Source organism: Mesocricetus auratus, unplaced genomic scaffold (genome assembly GCF_017639785.1).
Source record: "Mesocricetus auratus isolate SY011 unplaced genomic scaffold, BCM_Maur_2.0 Super-Scaffold_100691, whole genome shotgun sequence".
Taxonomy (NCBI): domain Eukaryota; kingdom Metazoa; phylum Chordata; class Mammalia; order Rodentia; family Cricetidae; genus Mesocricetus; species Mesocricetus auratus.
Genome location: NW_024429267.1, coordinates 56,626,184 through 56,633,507, shown reverse-complemented (window position 1 = coordinate 56,633,507; position 7,324 = coordinate 56,626,184). Strand labels below are relative to the sequence as shown.

The following is a 7,324-nucleotide window of genomic DNA, read 5'->3' as shown; positions in this document are numbered from 1 at the left end:
TAGAGTCGGTGAGCTTACCAGGTGTTTGACAGTTATGCTCACATTCACTCCTAATAGAAGTTTTGAAAGAGTTAACCCATTTGACAGGGAGAAAGATGAGGCTTGGCCTTCAATATCTGCCCGGCATCTCAGCTTATACATGGGGGGCAGAAGATGGTGTTCAGCATCCCTGGGACAGGGCTGGCATCTGCCCAATTCCCTTCCCACCCTCCTTCAGACACCGGCATCTATCGACTGTCTGCTTGTAAAAGCCAACTATGCATGTGCTGGGCTCCTGACCATGACAACACCTGAAAACGGTTTATAGAGTGCCACTTGCCAGGCAGATTTCTTTTTCATACGTGAGTACAGTTTGTTTTGATCATTTTAACCCCCACTCCTCCTCCTCACTCATTCCAGATCCATCCTCACCCATCACAACCTCATATCCTCATTTTTTATTTAAATTTTTATTGCTGTTGTTGATTTTCTTTTCTTTTCTTTTCTTTTCTTTTTTTTTTTTTTTGAGACAGTCTTTCTTCATGTAGTCTTAGCTGTCCTGGAACTTGCTCTGTAGACCAGTCTGGCCTTGAACTTAGAGATCCACCTGAATTTTTGTTTTTTTTTTTAAAGATTTGATACTCTGCTAAGTGCAGTTTGCTGTGTCCTTGTGCTCATGGGTGTGTGGTCATTCACTGGAGCAGGGCTGATCCATCAAGGGCCACACCCTTAAAGAAAAGCCTCTCTCTCCCTGAAGCCATCGTCAGTGTCTCCTGAGCCCCTCCCACCTCCATCCTGGAGTGATGATTGGCTTTGTGCCAGCAACCACAGCTGCTCTGAGTCCGTCCATCCTGTCACATCCAGGAGACACTGTTTCCCTGTGATCCTCCCTGGCCCTTCCGGCTCTTACAGTCTCCCACACCCTCTTCTTGGATGGTCTCTGAGTCTTGGGGCTGGGGGCGTGACTTGGGGTTGGGGGCGTGACTCCGCCGACCCTTATCCTTGCTTGTGAACTTCTACATTAACTCCCATCCACTGCACGAAGAACCTTCTGTGATGCGGTCTGAGAGCTGCATTGATCTCATTATCCAGAAATTAAAAAAAAAATAAAAAATAAGCAATAACAACAAAACAACACGGCAGCTTACATGGAAGAGTCTTGGGGCTTGGTGACAGGACCTCGGCAGAACATCCCCGAGGCTCCCACATAAGTAACGTGTACAATTCTCCAAGGTCTGGATGATGGTACAGACAGCACAGGGAAAAGAGAGAGGGTGGGATGCTGACTGGACACTTGCAAGGGACAGCAGGATGTGTGGGTTTCCACAGCCAGGTTCAGGCCTGGGTGGCTCACAGGTGAAGCCCAAGGCAGGGCAGAGTGTGGCTTTTGGGGGAGAATTTTCTGTCTTCTCTCACACTCTTGGCTGAGGCTAAAGAGAAAAACCAACCTGTTTCTTTATTAATGATGCTCTCTGCAGAGTTAGATTAAGCACTGATTAAAGGCGAGATGTAAGGACCCTCTCAGTCGCTTCTCTGGTTTCAGGGCTCCTTCTCCACTCTTTAAAACCACTTTGGCTCCCTTCCCACTTGCCGTTCTCCGTGTGCGCTCCACCCAGCTTCCCAGCCGCCGCTCCCAAGCTCCAGCCTGCTGCCAGGAGCGAGAATCTGTAGAGCCATACCGTGCCCTGAGCCTCCTTACGGAGACACAGGTAAGTCACGGGCTGGGACTACCCCGGTCCTCTCTGTCTTTTCCAAGCTGAGGCTTGTCATTAGAGAGCTCTGTGTCGGGCTGGAGATCAAGTCCTTTTGTAACCATATCCCACTGAAATCAGAGGTGGGGACCAGGTTGGAGAGGCATGGTCAGGTGACAGAACCTGCCAGGTGCTTCTCAGAGAGCCTGGGAGGGGGAGACAAGAGAGGCTGCTCGGATGGATGCCCTCCACCCTGGGGGCTTGATGTCAGCAACAGGGGTTCTCTAGACGAGGCTTGCATAGATCATGTCTCAAATTTAGAAGACTTCCACAAATCTCCTAAATATTTTCTGGGTCCCCTCTGGACTCTTAACCAGAGATTATTGAGTGGTGTCTTTGTTGGGGAAGCTAATCTTGTGGTTGGCGTTCTGCAGGGGTCATTTGTGAGCGTTTGCTCATGCCCACTTGCTTCCTGGATCTCTCATGGAATCTAACGGGGAGACAACACGCTTCTTGTTGTAACCGGCATAAATAAACACGGCTTAGGGCTCACCAAAGCTGGGAACTTGGCCGGCCCCATCAGCCAACACGGACAGGGAGGCACCACGGGACACATTCACCACTCACCTACCACCTTGGTGCATGGGTGAGGGTGGCCTGGTGGGGGCAGTGGGGGGCCTGTGACAAGCGTGTGAACAGGAAGGTCCTGGGAGGCACGCCACACACAGTGAAGGAGCCGTAGACCCTGCACAGCCCTGCTGCGGTTTTCCTCTCCTGCCTCCTCCTGCCTTCCTTGGGGATGAACAGGCGGGTGCAATTTCAGGACAGCTGGGAGCTGATTGAGTTAGGGGCTCATCCAGGACCACAGGCAAGGCTCTTGACCTCCCTAAGCCCTGATGCCTTCTGCTGTTAAGTTGCCATCTTCTAACACTGTCTACCTTGTAGATTTTCAGGAATAATCCATGGGGAGCCTATTTTGTAGCTCCTATTAACTCATGCACGTCAGTGTGACCTCTGATATTCTGGTTATATGGGCAGGATCCCCTCCGAAATGTTCCTGGTGTGCAGTTGCAAACCTTTTGTGATTTCTCAGTCCTTTCTCCCACTGGTTGGGGGTAAAGTGAGGGTCTGACCAGACAGTTGCCTAGAGAGACAATGAAAACAATCCGCTAGCTGGGAGCCCTTCTCTCAGACAGCAGCAAGGGCATTTGCCTCATGACATTGCTTCGAGGGTGAAGTGAGATAATGCACATTACACACCCACAGTTTTACCTGGAACAGAGAAAGCACTGGTAAATGGTAGCTGCGGCTGCTAAAGCGTTTGTAATGTAGGGCTCGGCGGGAAGGTGACCACGTACAATCGCATGCAAGCGACAATGACAGCCATGTAAAAGATGGGCATGAAAAGGAGACTGAGGAGAAATTTGCGAACACATTAACCCTGCGTGTGTTTGGTGGCTGTGGCTTGTGGGAGATCGTTTCCTTGTTTTGTTTCCTATGTGTGATTGAATGAATGGTTTTCCGAGCTACACCAGGAAACAGGCAGCTCATTCAAACTAGGCGTTTGGAGAATGTTTTATTAAAGGGACTTTGTAAAAAGGCGCAGGTAGGTCTCAGTCACGGAAATGCCCAATGGCGTGTCTCTTTGCCTGGTGAGGGCGGGCGGCCATAACACCCCATGTCAGAAGCGGTAAGAGAAGGCAGGCAGGACTGCCTAGAGAAACATGGAGAAGGCGGCCTTCCAGAGTGGCTGAGGGCCAGCACCAGGAAGAAGTGAGGAGGATATTCCTGACCTTCCTCTGCCGGTCACTGTCTAGACACAACTAGAGTACAAGGGACCCCAACCATGAGCCAAATATGGATCACCTCAGGGCACCGAGCAGGGATGGAAGGATGAAGGTGGCCAGCAAGTGGGCCATGTGACTTTGATAAACTTTATAAATGGAGCTCAAAGGGTTTGTGCAGGGCCCCGTGCCTTCGTGCCTGACTCCTACTCTCCAGGACACTGTCCTCTCTCCAAACAACTTCCAGCTCTCCAGAGCCCACCGCCGTCCCCGTGGGCAGCCTCAGCATTACCAGAGTTTGCTCCTGGCTGATGATGCTTGAGCTCCCGGGTTCTTCGCTCATCAAAGCTCGAGTAGCAGCCGTTGGATTGTCTGTTAGCGAGATGAGGATGGAGTGTACTGATGTTACTTCTCCACCTTCTCTGGTCCCTCCTGTTCTGTCTCTTGTACTTTTCTGCCTGTCCATTAATGTTTGTATTAGTGTACATGGACTGCACAGAACAGTGGGTATCTCTGTTTTCATACGTGCACGCAATACCCTTTGATCCTATACAGCTCTCTCTCTCTCCTACCCTCCACCCATTCCTTTCCTCAGTAGTCATCCTATTATGACTATGTCCCCCAACCCAGATCCCACATATGAGGGGAAAAAATGGAGTGTTTGTCTGAGTCTGGCTTATCTGGACGAACATGGTAATCTCTAGACCAATCTGTCTTGCTGCAGGCAGTGTATTTTCGTTTTCGTTTATTGATGAATAACACGTGTATATTTCATTTAAAGATATGTGTAGTCATTGCTGAGCTTTGACGTAGAGTCCCAAGCTGGATGTCATGAATGATGCCCCAGGGACTGTGGATGAGCACATATCTCTGTTAGGTGCTGTCCTTGGGTCATTAGGGTGTAAATTTAGCAGTGTTCTATCTGGTCCACACAGTAGTTCTATTTTCTTTTCTTTCATTCTTTTTTCGAGACAGTGTTTCTCTGTGGCTTCAGAGGCTGTCCTGAATTAGCTCCTGTAGTTAGTTCAGGCTGGTCTCGAACTCACAGAGATCCGCCTGCCTCTGCCTCCTGAATGCTGGGACTAAAGGTATGTGCCACCAACGCCCGGCCAGTAGTTCCATTTTCATTGGAGGCTCCACATGGATTTCCATAGTGATTTAACTACTTTCCGTTCCCACCAGCAGTGTGAGGTCAGCTCTCGGTTCATACTTCTTTCTTCCTTCCTTCCTTTCTTCCTTCCTTCCTTTCTTTCTTTCTTTCTTTCTTTCTTTCTTTCTTTCTTTCTTTCTATCCATCCATCCATCATCTATCTATCATTATCTATCTATCCTCTATCACCTGTCTATCAATCCATCCCCTATCTGTCTGTCTGTCTGTCTGTCTGTCTGTCTGTCTGTCTGTCTATCTATCTATCTACCTACCATCTATCATTATCCATCCATCTATGTATCTATGTATCTATGTATCTATGTATCTATGTATCTATGTATCTATGTATCTATCTATCTATCTATCTATCTATCTATCTATCTATCTATCAATCCATCCTCTATCATCTCTCTCTCTCCCTACCTTCTATCATCTATTGTACTGGGGATTAAACTCAGGGCCTCGCACTTGCTAGGCATACATTCCACCAATGAGGTGTAGTTCCAGCTTTAGATGGAATCTTGATGTGTCTTTGATTAGCGTTTCCTTTCTGGTTAAAGACGGTGAGCACCTTTCCTTAGCCGCTGGCCCCTCCTCTTCTGAGAGTCTTCTGTTATGCCTTACCCGCTTCTTGGCTGGCTTATCTCTTTCCCTTGGTGCACTTCTACAGTGCCGGACATTAACCCTACGTTGGATGAACGGCCGGGAAAGACTTCCTCCCATGCTGGAGCCATGTGTTTACTCTGTTTAGTTTTCCACTGTTATAAGATACAGTTCCAGTTTTCACTTCTTGATAGTATTTTCTGAGATACTGGAGTCCTTTTCAGAAGGGTCTCCGTTTCTCTCTCAGATCCTTGTTGTTTGTAGCTATAACGTGGCATGGGGAAGCTCTCATCTGGTCATGATTAAATGCCTCCTATGTCCATATCTTTTTCAAGACTTGGGAGGGTGTTTTTTTTTCATTTTTTTGACACCATTTCCCTAAGTATTTTTCTGTGTCTTTAACACAAAATATGTAAAATTGCTCTTTAATTTTTGAGATCGAATGTCACATAACCCAGGCTGGCCTCAAACTCCCTATGTAGCCAAGGATGACCTTGAACTTCAGGTCTTCTTGGCTCCACCCTCTAGAGTTCTTGAATGCTCTGTTCATAATTTCTCAGTGTTTTCTTTATTACTGTGCCCTGCTCTAACTCACCACTTGTGTTCGTGTACTGAAACACTCTTCTGCTTGAGCTGGTTCCTAAGTGGGGCAGGGCTCTCTACTCAGATATTTTACTTGCTCAACGAGTATTTCATTCCCAAGACCTTTTGCTTTTTTTTTTAGACATCTATCTTTTTATTGAATTTCTCATTCATATCTTGTCTTTCTTAACTGGTCCCACCATCTTCCTGTATTTTCTTGCAATCCATTGACCCTTAAAGAACCAGTTGTTCTGAATTCTTTATACAGCATCTCATCCATTGCCATGTCTCTTGGGTCAGTTGCTAGTGAATTGCTAGCCCGGAACAACCCTGCTCCCTTGCTTCATTTTACTTATTATAGTCAACTGTTGGGGTCCACCGCTGTGTTGGAATAGACGCGTTTCCACTTTAAAACTTTTTAAATTTTTAGGAGTGTTTTGTTTCACGTGTATGGGTATTTCGCTTGCATGCGTGTCTGTGCGCCACACGCATGAAGCGCCCACGGAGGCCAGAAGAGGGAGATGAATCCCTTGGAACTAGATTTTTGGACAGCTGTGAGCTGCCACGTGGGTGCTGGGAACTGAACTCTGGGAGCGCAGTCAGAGCCCTTAGCCACTGAGCCATCTCTCCAGCCCCATATCTTCTACTTTCATGTGAGTCTCTTTGGAAACAGTCTTCCCTGGAAGATGTGACCGGAGGTTTGCGTTCTTCTGAAGTGCTGAAGAGGTTTCAAACTGTGCTTTGTAGTTATTTCCTTGGTACTTTTTAAACAAAATGTTACCACATGCGGCATCTCTCTCCGCAGACCTGTGCTGGACAGCACCATGTGAAAATTAGTTAGAGGACAACTTAGTAGAGTTGGTTCTTTCCTTCTGCCATGTGTGTCTGGGGGAGTGGACTCAGCCCATCAGCCTTAGTGACAAGCGCATTTACCCGCTGAGCCATCTCTCCAACCCCCTTGTTACTTCTTTTGAGTAAATTAATGCATTTTGACTCAGTATAAGCTGGGCTAGATCCTGAGGGTACTTCTTTTTTCTGTGGGTCTCACTAGAGTGTGGTATTTCAGCATGGCAGACAGATATACCATGGGAGGTGTGTTCCGCTGCCTGTAATTCCAGTTCTGGTCTCAGCAGCAAGGAGGGACTGTTACAGTGCCCTGTGCTGTGGACCGACAGGCGCCAGGCCCCTGGTCTTTGTTATTTTTCCTCTGTTTTGCTATTGCTGCAGGAGTTGGTCTCCTGGCGCTCAGACATGTTTGGAGTCTGGTCATCAGTTTGGTGCTTCTATCTCTCCTATTCTTCTATTGATTGGAGGTCACGTGATTATGTGACAAGATGCTGACTCTTGGCGCCGGAGAGATGGCTCATTGGTTGAGAGCATTTGCTGCGTTCCCAGAGGACGGCTTTACAATGTATTCACACAGGACCTTTCTTAAATTTTTTATTTGCTGTTACTTTGTGTACATTGGTGTTTTGCGTGCATGTATGTCTGTATGAGGGTGTCAGAGTCACAGGCACTTGTGAGCAGCCGCCATG

General features: G+C 47.7%; 1 protein-coding gene across 1 annotated transcript in view; it reads left to right on the top strand.

Annotated features, from left to right (window-relative positions):
• Positions 1–1,568: 1,568 nt before the first annotated feature.
• Scn11a (sodium voltage-gated channel alpha subunit 11) overlaps positions 1,569–7,324 on the top strand; it is a 66,527-nt gene continuing 60,771 nt past the window's right edge. Inside the window, exon 1 of the mRNA XM_040740135.1 lies at positions 1,569–1,688. The gene's annotated coding sequence lies outside the window, so the exon portion shown is untranslated. The remainder of the gene's footprint in view (positions 1,689–7,324) is intronic.